The sequence below is a fragment of the Arachis ipaensis genome, chromosome B4, assembly GCF_059453495.1.
Source record: "Arachis ipaensis isolate K30076 ecotype BB chromosome B4, ASM5945349v1, whole genome shotgun sequence".
In the NCBI taxonomy this organism is placed as follows: Eukaryota; Viridiplantae; Streptophyta; class Magnoliopsida; order Fabales; family Fabaceae; genus Arachis; species Arachis ipaensis.
This window is the reverse complement of record NC_142439.1, coordinates 124,579,650-124,602,616: the sequence shown is the minus strand read 5'-3', so window position 1 is coordinate 124,602,616 and position 22,967 is coordinate 124,579,650. Positions and strand designations below refer to the sequence as shown.

General features: G+C 32.7%; 2 pseudogenes; both read left to right on the top strand.

The window, feature by feature from the left end:
* The first annotated feature begins 4,774 nt into the window (after window positions 1-4,774).
* Window positions 4,775-5,529, top strand: LOC107636792 (putative purine permease 4 pseudogene; annotated as a pseudogene).
* Window positions 5,530-6,822: 1,293 nt separating this feature from the next.
* LOC107636793 (putative purine permease 4 pseudogene) lies at window positions 6,823-7,824 on the top strand (annotated as a pseudogene).
* The last annotated feature ends 15,143 nt before the right edge of the window (window positions 7,825-22,967 follow it).

The window sequence follows — 22,967 nt, the reverse complement described above, 5'->3', positions numbered from 1 at the left end:
TTAAAAAAATACTAATGTTGCGATTAAAAGTTAAAATTAAGATTCAATTATTTTTAAAAAAAATAAGTTAATTTTATAACTATCAATATAAATTTTTTTATGTTAATATCTAATTATATTTTTATATATATAGAAAAAATATTATTTTTAAATAACAAATATAAAAATTAATTATTTCTATTTGTACAACAAACTTAATATCTAATCAAATATAAAAATATACACGTTAAATTCTTTCAAATTTTAGATAACGAATGTAAAAATTAAGTAAAAAATTAAATTCTTTCATTTGAAAATAATAACTAAAAAATTTATTATTTAATTTTGTTTAAAACTCTGGTCTTCTTAGTCGACGGGAACTTTTGTCCCTTACGACCATTTTATAAAAGTAGTTTAATGTTATAAATTTTTTGTGTCATAATCTATAATACCAGGATCGACGTAATTTTAAAAAATTTATATTCCCGTAATAGTATTACGGGTAAAAATACTAGTTGATGGCTATTTGATGGCTACCAATCACAAAAATTGCTGGCTCCTAACATTGCTCAATTACTATTTGGACGTCAATGAAAAATTGACGAAACGAAGTTAGAAAAAAAGAGGGTGAGTTTGGTTTGGTACCCTCGTTGCACCAACCAACATGGTGTCATTATCATTTGCTATTTTGCTTCCTTTTATTTTCATTCTTTCAAACATATGCTTGTTTGGACAATAAATTTTTCTTATGAAGCATCAATGCACTACAATCTCATGAATTTAGAATTTTAATTTGTTGCACGAATCAGCAAGCAGGGCCATCTTAAGTTAGACTAAAAGATTATGATAAAAATTAAGTGATTTTAGAATACAGAAATTGGAAAGAATTTGAGCGAGCATTGTAAATCACAGGACTTTAAAATTTTCTCAACCCCAAACAATGCAATTAAGAGTAAAAACTTGACAGAAAAATTCAGTTAGAAGAGAGAATCAAAACGGAAAAAAAAAAAAAGAGAGTGAAGGATACAGAATGGAGTCAAGGCGTGCAATTAAAGCTTAAAAAAGAGAGTTAAAGTGAAAGTAATGTTTGTTTAGACTTTAGATACATTGCATTACGCCCTTTAATGATTCCTACCGAAAAAGAAAAACCGTGTCGTATACTTGGTAGTGCTGGTCACCACCTTCAAATGTGCAAAAGAACTTGCCAAAAACCTATGCACGTTTATGAAATTGACAAAAGTAAAACCATGGTGATGTAGTTATTATCTGTGTAACATCACAACAGAAAGCAATGCAGCCTTTAGCTATCCCAGTTACCGAAACTAGAGAACAAGGGAGAGCTACTAGCAAACCTGCAATTATGATAATTATAGTATTACATTACATAGCACAATAACTTTCTCGGTTCTTCCTAGAAATATCTTCAATCTTTGCTAGAAAGATTTATAGAAACTTTTTCGATTCTAGGTGGTTGCATTTCTCTTCTCCAATTCTTCTTATTTATATTCTTGTTTTGCTTTGTCATAAAAAATGAACCACTGTCTACTATTACTACTACTGCTACTGCTACTTATAATAATAATAATAATAATAATAATAATAATAATAATAATAATAATTCCATTCAGGCAGCTATTGCCTATTGTAAAAGTTCATTTGGCCAAACATTTGATTTTTCATTCTAATGTTTTATTTTGGAGTGAATTGTGTAAAATTTTAATTTATTCGGAATAATTTAAATTAAAAAAAAAAAGAATTTTTTTTGGAACAATAATTTTTTGTTAGACTAAAAAATTATGATAAAAATTGAGTGATTTTAGAATACAGAAATTGGAAAGAACTTGAGCGAGCATTATAAATCAGAGGACTTTGAAACTCCCTGAACCCCAAACAATGCAATTAAGAGTATAAACTTGACAAAAAAATTTAGTTAGAAGAGAATATTAAAATGGAAAAAAAAAGAGAGTGAAGAGTACAGAATGGAGTCAAGGCGTGCAATTAAAGCTTAAAAAAGAGAGTTAAAATAAAATTAATGTTTGTTTAGACTTTAGATACATTGCATTACGCTCTTTAATGATTTCTACCGAAAAAGAAAAATCGTGTTGTATCCTTGGTTGTGTTGGTCACCACCTTCAAAGGTGTAAAAGAACTTGCTAAAAAACTACGCACGTTTTTTAAATTGATAAAAGTAAAATCATGCTGATGTAGTTATTATTTGTGTAACCTCACAACGGGAAGCAAGGCAGCCTTTAGCTACCCCGGTTACCAAAACTAAAGAACAAGGGAGAGCTACTAGCAAACCTGCAATTATGATAATTATAGTATTACATAGCACAATAACTTTCTCGGTTCTTCCTAGAAATATCTTCAATCTTTGCTAGGAAGATTCGTAGAAACTTCTTTCGATTCTAGGTGGTTGCATTTCTCTTCTGCAATTCTTTTTATTTATATTCTTGTTTTGCTTTGTCACAAAAAATGAACCACTGTCTTGCTCAATTTTCTCTTCTAAACTGTGCTTCATATTCATGTGTGTGTTGAGCGTTTTGGAACTGAAGGATGGGCCAAGTACTTGGCTACTATCAAGTTGAGGAGTCAAATGTGGCTATCAAAGAGCATTTTCGATAATAATGAAATGCGCTAATTTTAATTTTTTTTGTGATTTTTTTTGTTATATTACGGAGTTAAAGAAAAGGAAAAATGGTTAAAAATTATATAAGGGGCTTATGGTTGATTTTAGGACTATACAAGATTTGGTTAATTCAAAAACCAAATATTTTTTTGGTTAACCTAAAATTTATAATTATTATGTCAAATTAAAATATAAGCACGTGAATCGCACGAAATTAGCACTAGTTCATTTAAAAATTAGATAGTGTCAGTGTGATGTTTTGCTAAAAAAAGGTTATTATGGTCTATTAAAAGCATTAAACAAATTAATAAATTTATATTTTTATTATAAAAAAAAATTAATACTTCATTTTCGAAGGCCACTTCCTCACTTGCACAAATTGTCTCATCTCTTTATAAATTCTTCAGTTGCACATATTGCTTCTTCTCTTTCTAAAATGACTTTTGATAATAATGAGATGTGCTAATTTTAATTCTTTAGTAAATTTTTTTTTTGTTATATTTCCGGGTTAGAGAAAAGAAAAAATGGTTAAAAATTATGTAGGAGGCTTATGGTTAATTTTAGGGTTGAACATGATTTTGTTAATTCAAAATCCAAATCTGTTTTTTGGTTAACCAAAAGTTTATAATTATATATTATGTCAAATTAAAATGTAAGCCCGTGAAAATCGCACAGGTTTAGCACTAGTTTATTTGAAAAGTAGGGAGTGTAAGTGTGGTATTTTTCTAAAAAATGGGTTATTATTATCTATTAAAAGTATTAAACAAATTAGTAAATTTATATTTTTATTATAAAAAAATAATTAATCTCATTTTTTAACATTTGGAAGACATTGTTTTAGCTCTCTCTATTAATACTTCATTTTCGAAGGTCACTTCTTCGCTTGCACTAATTGCCTCATCTCTTTGTAATTTTTTCTGTTACACGAATTGCCTCTTCTTTTTGTAAAATATTTTTCGATAATAATGAGATGCACTAATTTTAATTCTTTAGTGAAATTTTTTTTGTTATATTACGGGGTTAGAAAAAAGAAAAAATGGTTCAGAATTGTGTAGGAGGTTTATGGTTGATTTTAGGGTTGTACATAATTTGGTTAATTCAAAAACCAAATCTATTTTTTGATTAACCAAAAGTTTATAATTATTATGTCAAATTAAAATGTATGCCCGTAAATCGCACGGGTTTAGCATTAATTCATTTGAAAAGTAAGGAGGGTAAGTGTGGTGTTTTTCTAAAAAAAAGTTATTATTATTTATTAAAAGCATTAAACAAATTAGTAAATTTGTATTTTTATTATAAAAAAATAATTAATCTCATTTTTTAACTGTTGGAAGACATTGTTTTAGCTCTCTCTATTAATACTTCATTTTCAAAGGCCACTTCTTCACTTTCACTAATTGTCTTATTTCTTTGTAAATTCTTATGTTGCGAAAATTACATCTTCTCTTTGTAAAATGGCTTATGATAATAATGAGATGCGTTAATTTTAATTTTTTTAGTGAAATTTTTTTGTTATATTACAGAGTTAGAGAAAAAAAAATGGTTAAAAATTGTGTAAGAGGCTTATTGTTGATTTTAGAATTGTACATGATTTGGTTAATTCAAAAATCAAATATGGTTTTTAGTTAACCAAAAATTTAGGCATGCTCTCAAAATGTTGGTAAGACCGATAAACTGGTTAATATATCATAAAATTGGTGGAATCCACTTTTATATCAAGTATGCCTAAAAGTGAGTTGTCAAACTTGTGCTCATACAAGAATTTCTCGATGGAAACACATCCTATTCAAATATGACTTTGAGTAAACTCACTATGGGACGTGTTCAGTGAGGTGTTGACATCCAACCACTTAATTTTCTGTCTCTTTAGACATAACTTCTTTTACATGCACATCAATTTTTTACTTAATTCTCTGTCTCTTTAGACATAACTTCTTCTACATACACATCAGTTTTTTGTTTCTGTTTATCAAATTTCTCTTCTCTTTCATGGAGAATACTACTTCACAAGAGTCAGTGGTTCCAACGAACAAAAACGACGAAATTAACATTGAAGAAGAAGACAAAAACTACGAAATCAAAATTGAAGAAGAAGAAGCAGAATCAAAAATGAGATAAGAAGAACTGCATGCAACAGATAAAAAATTTACCAGAAACAAGAGGTACATGCTGGTTCTGAGTTACTTTCTTCTTGTTATGGGTTCGGTTTCTTCAACCGTACTTTCAAAATATTATTTCACCCAGAAAGGTGCAAGCGAATGGCTTTCAACCTAGCTTCACTTCAGTGTTCGGGTTTTCCCCTCTTACTTGTCCCCATTTTCCTCCCATATTCTATACTCAAATCCACCATCCGAATACATTTTACTGATTTCAATAGAAAGACTCTAACTTTATTGATCTTCCTTGGAATCATACTCGAAATCAATAATGTTATTTTCTCATATGCCGTTTCATATCTTCCAGTTTCAACCTCATCATTTCTTCTTTCTTCCCAACTTGGTTTCAATCTTATTCTCTCTGTCATCATGGGGAAGCAAAAAATAACCTTTTGGAATCTCATCATCGTGATTCTCATCACGTTGAGCTACATCCTTCTCGCATTGAATTCTAGTAGAGAAAGACCGAAAAGTCTAACGAAGAGGGAGTACTTCATCGGATTCTTTTGCACCATTAGCGGAGGTTTGTTGTATGCTTTGTACCTTGCCGTTGTGGAGAAGATCAACAAGAAGGTTGATTGCTACGAGATGGTGATGGAGATGCAGCTGGTCATGGAGGTGACGGCCACGGCACTGGCCACCGTGGGAATGGTGTTTCTAGGCGGATTCTGGGATTTGAAGAAAGAAGCCAAATTGGTGTTTTACAAAGGAGAAATGATTTACTGGGTTTTGATCGGGGCAACCACTGGGTCCTTTTCTTGCTAATGTTTCCAAGCTAGGATTGTTAGATTTACACCATTCTAGCTTGCGGGAGGGTGTTAGCTAAATTATTTTTTTTATCAATAATAGAGTTATCAGTGTAATTATTTTTTAGTGAGAGTACATAAAGAGTACATAGTATATAAGGTGTAATAACTCAATAAATATTTTTAAAGAGGATTTTTTATTCTCTTCAACAATGAGAATAACTCATTTTTCTCCCTCTCTTAATCCCTTCTAGTTCATCAAACCATCAACATCACAGCTTGAATAGCTTAGGACATGAGATTTTCTTCCATACAAAAAACATTAAATTTAAATATGTAACTCTACAATCATTTTATCTTATTAATTATTAATTAAAAATGGCTTATTAGTATAACTAGCTGATGTATTTTTTTTACGGTGAATCGAAAAAGATTTAACCTAATACGTATGTCTAGTAAAAAGTCTTATTAACATTTAAAAATAGATTTTAAAAATATTACAAAAATATCTATTAAAATTTATTTAAAAATTCAATCTACTTAATATTCCCAAATTTAAAATATATCTTTAATATACAATATATTTTTTTAGTTTTTTACGATATCTTCCGTTCAATTAGTGGTAAACCAACGATTTAAAATCTGTTTAAGAATTTATTTTTAACTAATAAATTATTACATATATAAGATATAATTTAAACTTTTAATATTTACTTAATTAAACAAACGAGTAAAACTAATATTCGACCGACTTAACTTTTTAAATATACACATTAACTAAACACGTATAGTAAATACTAAATAGTAATTTACTATTTGGACGTCAATCAGGAATTTACGAAACGAAGTTAGGAAGAAAAAGGGTAGGTTTGGTTTGGTACCCTCATTGCGCCAACCAACGTGGTGTCATTATCATTTGCTATTTTGTTTCCTTTTATTTTCACTAGTCTAACATCTCATATTTAGGCATGCTCTCAAAATATTAGTAAGACCGATAAACCGGTTAATATATCATAAAATTGGTGGAACCCACTTTTATTTCAAGTATGCCTAAATGTGAGTTGTCAAACTTGTGCTCATACAAGAATTTTTCAATGGAAACACATCCTATTCAAATATGACTTTGAGTAAACTCACTATGGGACGTGTTCAGAGGCGTTGACATCCAACTACTTAATTCTCTGTCTCTTTAGACATAACTTCTTCTATATACACATCAGTTTTTCACTTATTTCTCTTTCTCTTTAGACATAACTTCTTCTATATACACATCAATTTTTTGTTTCTGTTTATCAAATTCCTCTTCTCTTTCATGGAGAATACTACGTCACAAGAGCCAGTGGTTCCAACGAACAAAAACGACGAAATCAACATTGAAGAAGAAGACAAAAACTACGAAATCAACATTGAAGAAGAAGAAGCAGAATCATCAGAAATGGACAACAAGGAAAGACAAGAAGAACTGCATGCAACAGATCAAAAATTTACCAAAAACAAGAGATACATGCTGGTTCTGAGTTACTTTCTTCTTGTTGTGGGTTCGGTCTCTTCAACCAAACTTTCAAAATATTATTTCACCCACAAAAGTGCAAGCGAATGGCTTTCAACCTGGCTTTTGTGTTTGGGTTTTCCCCTTTTACTTATCCCCATTTTCCTCCCAAATTCTATACTCAAATCCACCATCCGAAAATCTTTTACTGATTTCAATAGAAAGATTATAACTTTATTGATCTTCCTTGGAATCATACTCGAAATCAATAATGTTATTTTCTCATATGCTGCTTTATATCTTCCAGTTTCAACCTCATCACTTCTTCTTTCTTCCCAACTTGGTTTTAATCTTGTTCTCTCTGTCATCATGGGGAAGAAAAAGATAACCTTTTGGAATCTCACCACCGTGATTTTCATCACGTTGAGCTACATTCTTCTCGCATTGAATTCCAGTAGAGAAAGACCGAAAAATCTAACGGAGAGGGAGTACTTCATCGGATTCTTTTGTACCATTAGCGGATGTTTGTTGTATGCTTTGTACCTTGCCGTTGTGGAGAACATCAACAAGAAGGTTGATTGCTACGAGATGGTGATGGAGATGCAGATGGTCATGGAGGTGACGGCGACGGCGTTGGACACCGTGGGAATGGTGTTCCTAGACGGATTCTGGGATTTGAAGAAAGAAGCCAAATTGGTGTTTGACAAAGAAGAAAGGATTTACTGGGTTTTGATCGGGGCAACCACTGGGTCCTTTCTTGCTAATGTTTCCAAGTTTGAATTTTTAGATTTACACAATTCTAGCTTGCGGGAGGGTGTTACCTAAATTATTTTTTTTATCAATAATAGACTTATCAGTGTAATTATTTTTTAGTGAGAGTACATAAAGAGTACATAGTATATAAGGTGTAATAACTCAACAAATATTTTTAAAGAGGATTTTTCATTCTCTTCAACAATGAGAATAACTCATTTTTCTCCCTCTCTTAATCCCTTCTAGTTCATCAAACCATCAACATCACAGCTTGAATAGCTTAGGACATGAGATTTTCTTCCATACGAAAAATATTAAATTTAAATAGGTATCTCTACAATCATTTTATCTTATTAATTATTAATTAAAAATGGTTGATTAGTATAACTAACTGATGTATTGTTTTTTTACGGTGAGTCGTAAAAGATTTAACCTAATACGTATGCCTAGTAAAAAGTCTTATTAACATTTAAAAATAGATTTTAAAAATATTACAAAAAATATCTATTAAAATTAATTAAAAAATTCAATCTACTTAATATTCCCAAATTTAAAATATATCTTTAATATACAATATAATTATTTTTTTAGTTTTTTACGATATCTTCCGTCTAATTAGTGGTAAACCAACGATTTAAAATCTGTTTAAGAATTTATTTTTAATTAATAAATTATTACATATATAAGATATAATTTAAACTTTTAATATTTACTTAATTAAACAAACGAGTAAAACTAATATTCGACCAATTTAACTTGTTAAATATACACATTAACTAAACACGTATAGTAAATACTAAATAGTAATTAACTATTTAGACGTCAATGAGGAATTTACGAAACGAAGTTAGAAAGAAAAAGGGTGGGTTTGGTTTGGTACCTTCATTGCACCAACCAACGTGGTGTCATTATCATTTGCTATTTTACTTTCTTTTATTTTCACTAGTCTAACATCTCATATTTAGGCATGCTCTCAAAATATTGGTAGGACCGATAAACCGGTTAGTGCATGTTTGGGCGCCATTATTTTGTTAAAAAAAGATCTTTTTTCAATGAAAAAAGATCTTTTTTTATTTTTTAACGTGTTTGAAAAATTTCTAGTAGTAAAAGTAAAAGCACTAGTAAAATCAAAAAAAGATCTTTTTTGAGAAGCTGTAATTTACATCTTTTTTTAAAAGATCTTTTTTCCTTAAAAAAAAAGATGTTTTTCATGTAATAAATAAACAAAAAAGTACTTTTATATTATTATACCCAAACATAATTGATTGATAAAAAGACCTTTTTACATGAGATATCCAAACATAAAATTACTTTTACTTCTCTATAAGATCTTTTAAAAAAAGATAACTCGAAAAAAGATCTTTTTTTAAAAGCTCACCCAAACATGTCCTTAATATATCATAAAATTGGTGGAATCCACTTTTATTTCAAGTATGCCTAAATGTGAGTTGTCAAACTTGTGCTCATACAAGAATTTCTCAATGGAAACACATCCTATTCAAATATGACTTTGAGTAAACTCACTATGGGACGTGTTCAGTGAGGTGTTGACATCTAACCACTTAATTCTCTGTCTCTTTAGACATAACTTCTTCTACATACACATCAGTTTTTCACTTATTTCTCTGTCTCTTTAGACATAACTTCTTCTACATACACATCAGTTTTTTGTTTCTGTTTATCAAATCCCTCTTCTCTTTCATGGAGAATACTACGTCACAAGAGCCAGTGGTTCCAACAAACAAAAACGACGAAATCAACATTGAAGAAGAAGACAAAACTACGAAATCAACATTGAAAAAGAAGAAGAAGCAGAATCATCAGAAATGGGTAACAAGGAAAGACAAGAAGAACTGCATGCAACAGATCAAAAATTTACCAGAAACAAGAGGTACATGCTGGTTGAGTTACTTTCTTCTTGTTGTGGGTTCGGTCTCTTCAACCATACTTTCAAAATATTATTTCACCCACAAAGGGGCAAGCGAATGACTTTCAACCTGGCTTCAATGTTCGGATTTTCCCCTCTTACTTATCCCCATTTTTTTCCCATATTCTATACTCAAATCCACCATCCAAAAATCTTTTACTGATTTCAATAGAAAGATTCTAACTTTATTGATCTTCCTTGAAATCATACTCGAAATCAATAATGTTATTTTTTCATATGCCACTTCATATCTTCCAGTTTCAACCTCATCACTTCTTCTTTCTTCCCAACTAGTTCATTTGAAAATTAGATAGTGTAAGTGTGATGTTTTGCTAAAAAAAGGTTATTATTGTCTATTAAAAGTATTAAACAAATTAATAAATTTATATTTTTATTATAAAAAATAAATTAATACTTCATTTTTGAAGGCCACTTCCTCGCTTGCACAAATTGTCTCATCTCTTTATAAATTCTTCAGTTGCACAAATTGCTTCTTCTCTTTCTAAAATGGCTTTCGATAATAATGAGATGCGCTAATTTTAATTCTTTAGTGAATTTTTTTTGTTATATTTCTGGGTTAGAGAAAAGAAAAAATTGTGAAAAATTGTGTAGGAGGCTTATGGTTAATTTTAGGGTTGAACATGATTTTGTTAATTCAAAATTTAAATCTGTTTTTTGGTTAACCAAAAGTTTATAATTATATATTATGTCAAATTAAAATATAAGCCCGTGAATCGCACAGGTTTAGCACTAGTTTATTTGAAAAGTAGGGAGTGTAAGTAGTATTTTTCTAAAAAAAGGGTTATTATTATCTATTAAAAGTATTAAAACAAATTAGTAAATTTATATTTTTATTATAAAAATAATTAATCTCATTTTTTAACATTTGGAAGACATTGTTTTAGCTCTCTCTATTAATACTTCATTTTCGAATGTCACTTCTTCGCTTGCACTAATTGCCTCATCTCTTTGTAAATTTTTCTGTTGCACGAATTGTCTCTTCTTTTTGTAAAATGTTTTTCGATAATAATGAGATGCACTAATTTTAATTCTTTAATTAAAAATTTTTTTTGTTGTATTACGGGGTTAGAAAAAAGAAAAAATGGTTAAAAATTGTGTAGGAGATTTATGGTTGATTTTAGGGTTGTACATAATTTGGTTAATTCAAAAATCAAATCTATTTTTTGGTTAACCAAAAGTTTATAATTATTATGTCAAATTAAAATGTAAGCCCATAAATCACACGAGTTTAGCATTAATTCATTTGAAAAATAAGGAATGTAAGTGTGGTGTTTTTCTAAAAAAAAGTTATTGTTATCTATTAAAAGCATTAAACAAATTAATAAATTTGTATTTTTATTATAAAAAAATAATTAATCTCATTTTTTAACCGTTGGAAGATATTGTTTTAGCTATCTCTATTAATACTTCATTTTCAAAGGCCACTTTCTCACTTTCACCAATTGTCTTATTTTTTTGTAAATTCTTATGTTGCAAAAATGGCCTCTTCTCTTTGTAAAATGGCTTTCGATAATAATGAGATGCGTTAATTTTAATTTTTTAGTGAAAATTTTTTTGTTATATTACGGAGTTAGAGAAAAAATGGTTAAAAATTGTGTAGGAAGCTTATGGTTGATTTTAGAGTTGTACATAATTTGGTTAATTCAAAAATCAAATATGATTTTAGTTAACCAAAAATTTAATTTTAGTTAATTAACCAAATTAATTTTATATGATGAAATTAATTATTAACCGGTTATAAATTTTAAAAATTGGTTTTTAACCGGTTATAAAATAAAAATTAGCTTTGAAAAAAATTGGGTTTTTGAAAAATAAAATCAGTTTTTGGACAAAAAATCGGTTTTTGGACCAAAAAATTGATTTTTCTAAATAAACTATTTTTTAATTGAATTTTTAATATAAAAAATTAAAATTAAAATTTTTTAAAATTTGGTTTTGGTTAACTGATTAAAAATCAGTTTTTTTAAATTTGGTTTTAGTTAACTAATTTTAAAAAATATAGATATCATTTTTAAAATTATTTTATTAAATTGGTTAACCAAAATATGGTTATAATTTTTTAACAGATTGACCACATTTTAGTTTTTTTAATTTACACCCCACCCGAAAGCTATTTTGGAACAATGTATAATTTTGATATTGAAAACCAAAATTATCATTCACAACTCAATAATTAGGGGTACTCTATTTCTATTCAGATCTGAAATAAAATTGAACTTTTAATATGACTAATTGGCAAACCTGAACTATTATCGATGGTGACTCTTTTTGAACCAGCATATTCAGTCTTTTTTCCAAAATTGTGAGCATCGTAGTCATGTAGTGCGTGGCTCCTGAATCTAGAAACCAATCTGAATCTTGCAATGTTGTTTGAGTAGCAAATTCAGCATAATCTAAACCAAGGTATTTATGTATGACAAATTTGTGCTAAGGTTGTACGAATGTGACGAAACTTCAACTCTTCCATTATCATAGCCATCATACCTGTACCAATAATTGAGAGTTGTGTGCCCAAATTTCTTGTAAACTTGGCATTGCTACGGTTTAGCCATCATAAGGGAATAAAGTGTGCATTTAAACACAACATTAGTGAAACATTACGAGTAATTGGAAGATATATAAAATGTATCTTAAGCCTGATATTAAAAAATTGATTTAAACATAACATATATGTTTTATTTTATTTAAAAAAAAAAGAAATGTATAAATAAAGATGCAAAATAAATGTAAATCATAGAGAGAAATCTTAATGAGGCCATAGAGTTACTTTCTGCGGCACATGGGCATTCATTTCCATATATAGCCACCATTATTGAGCCTTCTTTTGTACGGGTGGCAACGGGGTGGGTAGGGGTGGATTTTTATCATGGTTCTGAAAATCGGATCGGACCGGCCGGTTCAACCGGAATAACCAGGAACCGGTGGCCTAATCGGTCCGGGTGACGGAGAAAATTGCCTAGCAAAAACCGGTGAAAAAACTGATCGAACCGACGGTTAACCGGCAAACCGGAAGAACCGTTCGGTTTTTTGGCGGTTTAGTGATTTGCAGCTTCAATGCCAAAACGACGTCGTTTTGGCTTAAAAAAAAAAAAAGAAGAAAAGGCAAACGCGTAGCGCCGAAACCTAACCCACTACCACTAACCCTAATCTCAATCTGAGCTCAGCTCCCCTTTCCCCTAACCTAATCTGCGCCAGCCTCCATTCACCCAGCAAGGCCACCATTCGCCACCGACAACCATCGACAGCAGCCGCGACCACCACCGGCCGAGCCCGCCTCCTCGTCGCCGAACGTCACTTAGCCCGCCCCTCATTCGCCACCCACAACCATCGATAGCAGCCGCGACCACCACCGGCCGAGCCCGCCTCCTCGTCGCCGAACGTCACCTAGCCCGACCCTCATTCGCCACCCACAACCATCCACAGCAGCCGCGACCACCACCGGCCGAGCCCGCGTCCTTCTGAATTCGGCAAGACTCTGTTCTATGCTCCTTCTTGATTTTGGATTTTGATTTTCTGAGGTTCTGTGAGCTCGCCTGTTCTATGCTGCCTTCTTGATTTATGATTTTGATTTTCATCATTGCTGTTGTTGATTTTGAATAATGAATATGTTTTGCTGCTTCTGTTTGTTGCTTAATGATGAAAATTTTTTGCTGCTTCTGGATATGCTTGCTGTTTCATTATATTCATGGTTTTCTGAATCATTGCTGTTGTTGATTTTGAATATGTTTTGCTGTTTCATTATATTCAGAATGATGAAAATTTTTTGCTGCTTCTGAATATGCTTGCTGTTTCATTATATTCAGAATGATGAAAATTTTTTGCTGCTTCTGAATATGCTTGCTGTTTCATTATATTCATGGTTTTCTGAATCATTGCTGTTGTTGATTTTGAATATGTTTTGCTGCTTCTGTTTGTTGCTTAATGATGAAAATTTTTTGCTGCTTCTGAATATGCTTGCTGCTTCATTCGATTTCTCTGTTTTTCTCTCTAGATCTGTTTCCTCTGATTCAATTTTGTGTATATATGTATACATTTTTGTGTAAATTGTGTTGTTTTGAATTTGATTTGTTTTGTTTGAATGGTGCAGTACTGAAATTGATCTGGTTTTGAAACTTTAATTAAAATAAAAAAAAGAAACTGATGATCCTCTTCTGAGCTCACTGTCACCACCGTCATTCCTCCCTCGCCGTGTCTCCAGTAAGTCGCTGCTTCTTTAGTTTTGATTTCTAAGATTCTGGCTTCTGAGTTGATTTTTTGTACTAGATTCTGATTTGTGATTGTGTTCTGAGTTGGGTTGTTCCTTAATGTGAGTCTGAATTTAATTTGAATTGTTTCACTTAGTTTTTCTGTTTCTGGATTTGGAGGTTGAGTTGTCTGTAACTCTGTATTCTGAGTTTTTGTTGTTGACAAGCATTGAATTTGTTGAATCTAGTTAGGGTTTGGTTAGTTATAAGAGGCTTGTTGCACAATAAGAAATTTCATCAATGTGTTATTCAATTGAATTGTATATTGGCAGCCCAAAAAGGGATAATTGAATTGTATAAGAGAATTGATGTTGAATAATTAGCCTTGGCTTGACAATGTTGCCTGCAAGATCTTTAATTTTTTGCAGCTTGAGTGGAAATTCTGCCTCAGTTAGTTGTTTTAAAGTTATCAATAAATTTAACTCAATCTGAATATTATTAATGAACTTTTCATCTTTAATTTTTTTTATATCTTAAATTCTATTAAAATTTTTTTACTTAAAAATTCATGAATTTTAATGAATTTAAATATATAAAATTATATATTAAATTTTTAATAATTTTATCTAATATTTAATTAAACCGGTTGAACCCCGATTGAACCCCGGTCGAACCACTGAACCAGTGAACCAGTCGCCTCACCGGTTCATTGACCGGTCCGGTTCTCGCAACCTTGATTTTTACTCTATTCGATCCCGCCCCACCGTACAATAATTCGCATAAAACTCGCTCCGTTTCAATTCGCAAGTAGTAAAACGTTGAATCCTAACCTGCTCCTGCGGATACCCGCCCCGCCCCTATAATTATTAAAATTTAATAAATAAAATTAAATTTCAAAATTTATATAATTATCATCACATACATAACATAAATTAAAGTAAAAACTTAAATATGATACAATATTATTAATCATTTACTAATTATTTTACATATATTATACATATTATATATTAAAATTATATATATTATATATATAGCGGGGCGGATAGGGACGAGTATTACCTAAACTCGACTCCATCATGCCCCTCCCAAGAATCCGTCCCGCTAAAACTCGCCCCGGTGCGGGGCGGGTAATTACCCGCTCCAAACAGGTAGGGACAGGATGGGTACCCGCGAATTCGGGTGGTATTGCCATTCCTATTCTTTTGGATCATCAATTTCTTAATAATTTAATTACTTCTCTTTATCCTTTGTTAAGATCATTATTAGGGATGTCTAGATGTCACTATTAAGCATGATAAAACTATATAATATAGTCTTATTAATTTAGTCATAAGCATACACACAATTATATATGTATTCATTTTGTTCTTCCCTTTCCTTCTATAGGGGTCGGGCTGAGATATTAAACACTAAATACCATTAACTTTGCTAATACCATGCATTCATAACCTCATTCTAATCATTTGCTTTCCACTTTCTATCAACTTATATACTTCTTTTGCAACAAAATGTACATACATGTTCAAATTCAGTTGTTGGTTACTTTTTATATATGGTAAAGTATATTTTTTGTCTCTAAAATTTGACAAAAGTTTTAAAAATATCCTTAAGTTTTATTTTGTTTCAATTTTGTCCCAACATTTTCGATTTACATCAAATATATCCCTAACGGTAGTTTTTCAAAAAAATTAAGACCGATTCAATAATAATTTCATAAGAATAACCCATCGACGCAAATAAATCAAGCATAATTTTCATGCATTATTGTTAGATTTGTTTTAAATTTTTTGAAAATTTAGCCGTCAAGGATATATTTGATGCAAATCAAAAACTTTTGGGACAAAATTGAAACAAAATAAAATATAGGAATATTTTTGAAACTTTTATAAAATTTTAAAGATAAAAAATATACTTTACCTTTTTATATATGATACTACATAGTTGAGTATCAAGTTTTACAACAATCAGTAATTCACTATTATATTATATTTCATAAATAAACAAAATAATAGGACTAATTAATATGTCACCTCAATTTCATGACAGATTATAGTATATATATGTACAAAAAATATATATGTATTAATATAATCTAATTAATTAACTAGTTAATTCCAGGAAATATTATTGTAGTTTCGCAAACTTGAATTTAATTAATATAATAATATGTATGGCATGCAAGTTAAATTATATATAGATTTAATTTTTCTGTTGATTTTTATAATTTTAACGAATTTTTAATTAGGTCTTTATATTTTTTTTAATTGAATTCTTATATCATATAAAATTTTGTAATTTAGTTTCTGCGTCACAAAAACATTGGCATCACCTTAATATTCTATTAAACCAAATAGAATATTCATTCAAGTATTAAATGTATTCATTTTATTTAATAGAATATTCAATTTCATTAGTTTCAGTATTTTTGTTATGATAGAAATTTAATTATAAAATTTAATATGATATAAAAATTTAATTAAAAAAATATATAAAAATTTAATTAAAAATTTAATAAAATTATAGGAATCAACAAACTAATTAAAGCTTATATATACTAGCCATGTTAGTGCATGTATGCCTCAATTTGACATCACTTGCTCGTCACTAGTTAAGAGTATCTAAAACCATTAAATCTTTAGTCATAATTGATGGTAACATCAAGCCATGGATTTATATATTAGTAACTATAGAGAAGGAGAGTGTAAATTCATTGGGAGTTGATAAACTTGTATTAAAGTATGATAAACCAAGATGGTAATTTATTACAAGGATGGCAGTTTATATAGGTGTGATCAGTTATAATAAGGGAGAGTTTGAATTCTTGGTTGAGCCTCAATGTACTGAAAAGGTCTATGACACGTTAGATTTAGATTAATATTAAAAAAGGAAGAGTTCAAGTTGGACAGAATTAATTAAACAATAGAGAGCTTAACTGTTGTTGTGTAGAAAATTGGAAAAAAAAAAAGTCGAGAACAGGATTGGTTCCATTTTTTTGGAATTGAAACAACAATGCTATGAGTCGTGGTGGGTTATGAGAAGGAAATATTTATACAAGATTTTAAAGAATACTGTGTTTTTTTTTTTTTTGGTCAGTTAAAAATGTTGTTTATGTTTCTAATTTTTTTTTCTTGAAATGGTTTGTCACACTATATCTAACAAAAAAAAAAAACGAAATTGAGATGAAAAAACAGTTCAAAAAAGATAAAAAGAAATCACATTAGAGAACTATGTATTACTCTTATAAGCTTGACATTCAAATTTAGCACTGTTAATTTAACTTCTCCAAGAGTGGAGCCTCACGCTCTCCAAAAGTGGAGATACACTGCTTCGACAAGCGGAGCTCTGATCATAATTTATTCTCAACTCTAGTTCGGATACAAATTTAAAGACAATCACAAATAACTGAGAGAGACAAAACAAAAGAAGGGAATCAACTCAACTAGGCAAGTCATGGAAGATACAGAAAATTCAGGCATGGAAGGGGATGTTCTAGAACTGCAGGAATCTCCAGCTCAACATGGAGATAATACAGATCAGAAACTAGTTGGTCGGGTTTTGACGGAAAAGGTGCTAAATACGGTCACAGTGCGCAAAACAATTCTCAACATGTGGGGAGATCAGCAGGGTCTGGTGATCATCAATGTAGGACCAAACTCCTTTATCTTGAACTTCAAAAGTCCGGAGGAAGCTAGAAGAGCGTATGATGGTAGACCATGGAGAATTGAAGGGCATATGCTGAGTCTGCAATGGTGGAGCTCAAACCTGTCCATTGATGAGGTAAACTACAATCAGCTTCCTATTTGGGTCCAAATACATGGGTTACCTTATGATAAAATCAATATAAAAAATGATGAGAAAATAGGAGCAATAGTAGGGAGAGTGATAGGTGCTGAGGATCCTTTTGTTGAAGGAAACATGCTTAGATCCTTTTTGAGGGTGAGAGTGGAGATAAACGTTCAAATGGCTCTGAAAACGGGTTTCTGGTTCAAAAGAAATGATGGAAGTCACTCATGGGTTGAATTTAAATATGAAAAACTGTATGATTATTGTTATAAGTGTGGGAGAATTGGGCATGACAAAAGAGCATGTATGGAGGAGCTAGTGAGGTCATTAGTAAACCCAGAAATGCCTAGATATGGACCTGAACTCACAACTCTGGGGCTGAAGTCGATAGAAAATGAGGCAAGAAAGGCAGGAATCAGGAGGAGAAAGGAGGAACAAAATAATTGGGTAGAGGAGTTGTGGGAGGCGCATGAAAGAAGCTGGCAGGGGAGAGAGTGGCTGAAAAGACAATCACAGAAGGACAGAGGGGAGTCAAGTCTAGGAGGTGTGAGAAGCTCTTAAACTAGTGCCTCTGCCAAATCTTGGGATAGATTAGTAAATCCACATGAACAAATGGGAGAGAGACAAGTGGCAATACAAGAAGTGCAAGATCAAGATGAAGGGGCTGATGATGAAGGAATGAACGGTGAGAAGTACAACTCTATCTTCAAGGTAGATGATGGGACAGCAAACCACAAAGAAGGAAAAAAGAAGAAGGTCATCCCATAAAATCAGCAAGCCAGTGAGTCAGTAGCAATGGGAAGCGTAAATGAGGTCAGGGGATTAGATAAAGTAGGGGAGAAAGGGGAGGACAGCAGCAAAAATCCTAAGAAGAATATAGAGAAAGGTGGGCCAAGCATGAGAAGAATAGACAGTACAAAAAGAGGGGCATGGGCTTTCATAAACCAAAGGCCCAATAGAAACAGACAACAAATTAAAAGTGGGCCAACTGAAGAAGAAAGGAACCTCACTATTGGACAAATATTGAAGGAGTTCAAAAAAAATATGGCTGAAGAAAAAAGGAAGAAAAACAAAGAAAGAGAAGCTGAAGAAGGGCCCCAAAACAGAAATAACATGGACATTGATGGACAAATCAGACAGTACAAACCAAAAGAACAAGAGTCAAAACAAAAGAGCAAGCAACTAGTCACAGAGAGCGATGGAGGCTTCTATTATGTTGAACTAGCAGAAGAAGAAGAGAAAATAGAGCAGAAAAATGGCAAAGCAATTGTAGTGGCCAGAGAATACGAAACAGAACTTGTTCAAAGAATGGAGAAAAAGTTGAAGCTTAAAAGAAGAAAGGAAGAGGACCAACAGGAGCAGATTGAAAATTTTCTGAAAGAAGAAGAGAAAGCTATGTAGATGTGGGGGACCAACAAGAAGAACAAATGGAGCAGATGCCTAATTGAAGGAAGAGCGCATGAGGAAGAGTCAAAGATTAGAGAAGACTTAGAAGACTCAATGGCTGAGGAGGCGGGCCTACACAAGCCCCCAACTCAACCATGAGTATTATAAGTTGGAACTGCCGCAGGGTAGCGGCCCCTGCGACAGTTTCTGAACTGCACAGCATGTGCAAACAACTAAAGCCTGCAATAGTATTTCTTATGGAGACTAGAGCTAGAGAAAGTACTATTAAGAAGCTGAAAAGAAGGTTACATTTTGAGAATGTATTTCACATAGAACCCCGGGGACTGTCTGGAGGGCTATGCCTTTTGTGGAATGAAATATATAATATTGATATTTATTTCTGGTGTGATAATCATATAAAAGCCTGTATTGATGACAAAAAAGGGAAGAGATGGGAATGCAACTTCATATATGGAAACCCATGTCCCGGAAGAAGAAAAGAGCAATGGAGAGCAATCACAGCGAATAATGACAACAAGGGGGAACCACAACTATTCATAGGAGATTTCAACGATATTTTGAGCCAAGAGGAGAAAATTGGTCTACATCCAAAGCCACAAAGCCAGGTAAGAGAATTCAGGCAGTTTGTAGATATGAATTATCTTATGGACTTAGACATAAACGGAGGAAGATTCACGTGGTTCAGCAACCCAAGGAATGGATTTATCACCAGGGAGAGGATAGCTAGGGCGCTAGTCAAATGGGAATGGAAACTCCTGTACCAGCAGGCATCACTCAAAGCTCTGCCGGCTATTAGTTCTGACCATTGCCCATTAGTTTTGGACATAAATCAGATTCAAAGAACAGAGAGGAGTTTTAAATTCGAGGCTTTTTGGACCGATCATGACGAGTGCGAGAATACAGTAAGAAAGGGATGGGATAAAGAAGACGTCCATGGATGCGTTTGGAAAGGAATTACAAGGAGAATGGAAAATTGTAAAGAGGAGCTTAAAAATTGGAGCAAGAGGACATTTAAACGAGCAGACAAAGAAATCAACAAGTTGAAAGAGGAATTAAAGAAGCTACAAGAGTCGAAATTAACACAAGATAAGCAGGAGAAAATGCTGCAAATAAAGGAGAATATAGCTACTTTATGGAAACAGGAAGAAAAATTTTGGGGACAAAGAGCCAGGTTGAAGTGGTTGAAATGGGGAGACAAGAACACATCTTTTTTCCATGCCACAACCATTCAAAGAAGGGGAAGAAATCGAATTGATAAGCTTAAAAACGAGGCGGGCCTATGGATAGAGGATAGAAAAGAAATTATGAATCACATCGAGGAACGATTTGACGCGTTATTTACTTCCAACAACAAAAGAAATTGTGAATCAACCTTAAGCAAAATTTCAGTGAGAGTCACGGAAGACATGAATAGGGAGCTGATCTCAGAAGTCACAGAAGAGGAGATTAGAAAATCAGTCTTCAGCATAGGGAGCCTCAAGGCTCCAGGGCTAGATGGTCTGAATGGACTGTTCTACCAAAAACACTGGGAGATAATTAAGAAGGAGGTATGTGCAGTAGTAAGAGAATTCTTTCGAAATGGGTACTTGCCGGAAGAGATTAGTGAAACCATAGTAGTCTTAATTCCAAAGGTCAAGAATCCGGAAGAACTTAATCACTTAAGACCAATCAGCTGCTGTAATTTCATTTACAAAATTATAACCAGAGTCATAGTGTTAAGGCTGAAAGGGCTCCTCGAGGATATAGTGTCCCCAACCCAAAGTGCTTTTGTGGGAGGAAGGCTCATACAAGATAATATAGTAATTGTCCAAGAAGTTTATCATAGCCTAAACAAGAAAGGAAGAGAGGGATCACAGAATATAGCAATCAAGTTAGATATGAACAAGGCATATGATAGGTTAGAATGGGATTTCCTTGAAAATGTGCTCATGAGACTCAGGTTCACCGAAAAATGGGTTGAATTGGTGATGAAATGTGTCCGAAGTGCAAGTTATAGGGTGAAGGTCAACGGAGAGTTATCTAAGAGGATCAAGCCTCAGGGGGGTCTTCGACAAAGGGATCCATTATCCCCCTACCTTTTCAGTTTAGCAGCTGAGGTATTCACGATTCTAATGTAGGAGGCTCAAGCGAAAGGCTATATATCAGGCCTAAAGATAGCCCCAACAGCCCCGGTTCTTACTCATTTGTTGTTCGCAAACGATTGCATTATATTCGCGAAAGCAAAGGAGGAGGAGATATTTCAGATTATCACCGTGCTAAATGAATACACAGAGGCATCCAGACAAAGGATCAACTTGAACAAGTCAGGCATCACTTTTGGAAGCCAGGTCTCGATACAAACGAGAGTAGACATTGAAGAGATTTTAGGAATGACAACATGGGACACACCAGAAAAATACCTGGGGTTACCAGCCATATGGGGAAGATCTCATAACAAAGCTCTAGTATGGATTGAAGAAAAAATCATGAATAAACTAGAGGGATGGAAAGAAAGGTTGCTGAATCAAGCAGGCAAAGAAACACTGATAAAGTCTGTAATTCAAGCAATGCCATCATACGCCATGAATGTCATAAAGTTTCCCAAAAGCTTTTGCAGGAGAATTTGTACGAAGGTTGCAAGATTTTGGTGGGTAGCAGCGGGAAAAGAACGGGGCATCCATTGGAAAAAGTGGGACAGCATTACCGATAGCAAAAGCGAGGGGGGTTGGGGTTCAAAGACCTCAATAAACAAAATACGGCCTACCTTGCTAAACAAGCATGGAGAGCATTGAAGAATCCAGATGCAATCTGGGTACAAGTTTTGAAATCGATATATTTTCCGGATGGCAACTTTTGGACAGCGACACGTAAAAAGGGTGCATGATGGGTCTGGAGAAGCATCTTGCATGGAAGAGAGTTATTAAAGGAAAGAGCAAAGTGGAGCATTGGAGATGGTTCCAAAGTAAACATATGGAAAGACAATTGGATCACCGGGAGGAACAAGCCTCTTAATGCAAACAGCACAGATGAATCGAAAGTAAAGGATCTCATTGTGAATGGGGAAGGGTGGAATAAAAGAATGATCGAGTGCATGTTTTCCCAGAAAATTTGCAAAGAGATTCTCAGCACCCCTGTTAGTGTAATGAACAAAGAGGGCCACTTGTATTGGCCATTGAAGGAGGATGGAAATTATTCAATAAGAACATGATATTATGCTGCAAAAAGAGTTGGGCAGAACATGAAATATAAAAATTCATCAACGAGTGAAGATAAAAGGCAGATATGGAAGGAGGTATGGAGAATGGAAGTCCCACAGAAGATCAGAATGTTCTTATGGAAAGCATGTCATGATATACTACCAGTAGGTTCTAACTTACATAAAAGAAAGATGGCACCTGATCCAGTTTGTCAAATATGCCTAAAAAATTTAGAGACAGTAGAACATGCATTACTGCTATGCGATTGGGCTAGGGCAACATGGTTCGGAGCGGAATGTCAATGGACTCCAACAGTTAAGACAGTCAGTTCAATTGGAAACTGGATAGTGGAATGCATAAGAAAGGTGAGAGCAGGAGGTGGAGAGGACCAGGAGAAGAGAATTAGCAAGTTAGGATTTCTCATGTGGGAGATACGGAAAACAAGGAACAGTAAGTTGTTTCAATAAGAGGAAGTAAACCCTAGTTAGACAATTAGCAGGGCAAAAGCACTAGAGGCAACATACTGGAAACTAGCAGAAAAATAGCAGTCACAGAAAACAGAAGCCAATAGGAGCAAAACTAACCTGGTGAAATAGAGACTCCCCCTAAGAGCTGGTTGAAAGCAAATGTTGATGCAACCTTCAGAAAGGATACTGGAACAGGTGCGATAGCTGCGGTTATCAGAGACAGTAAAGGAAGGATTATTTTAGGTTT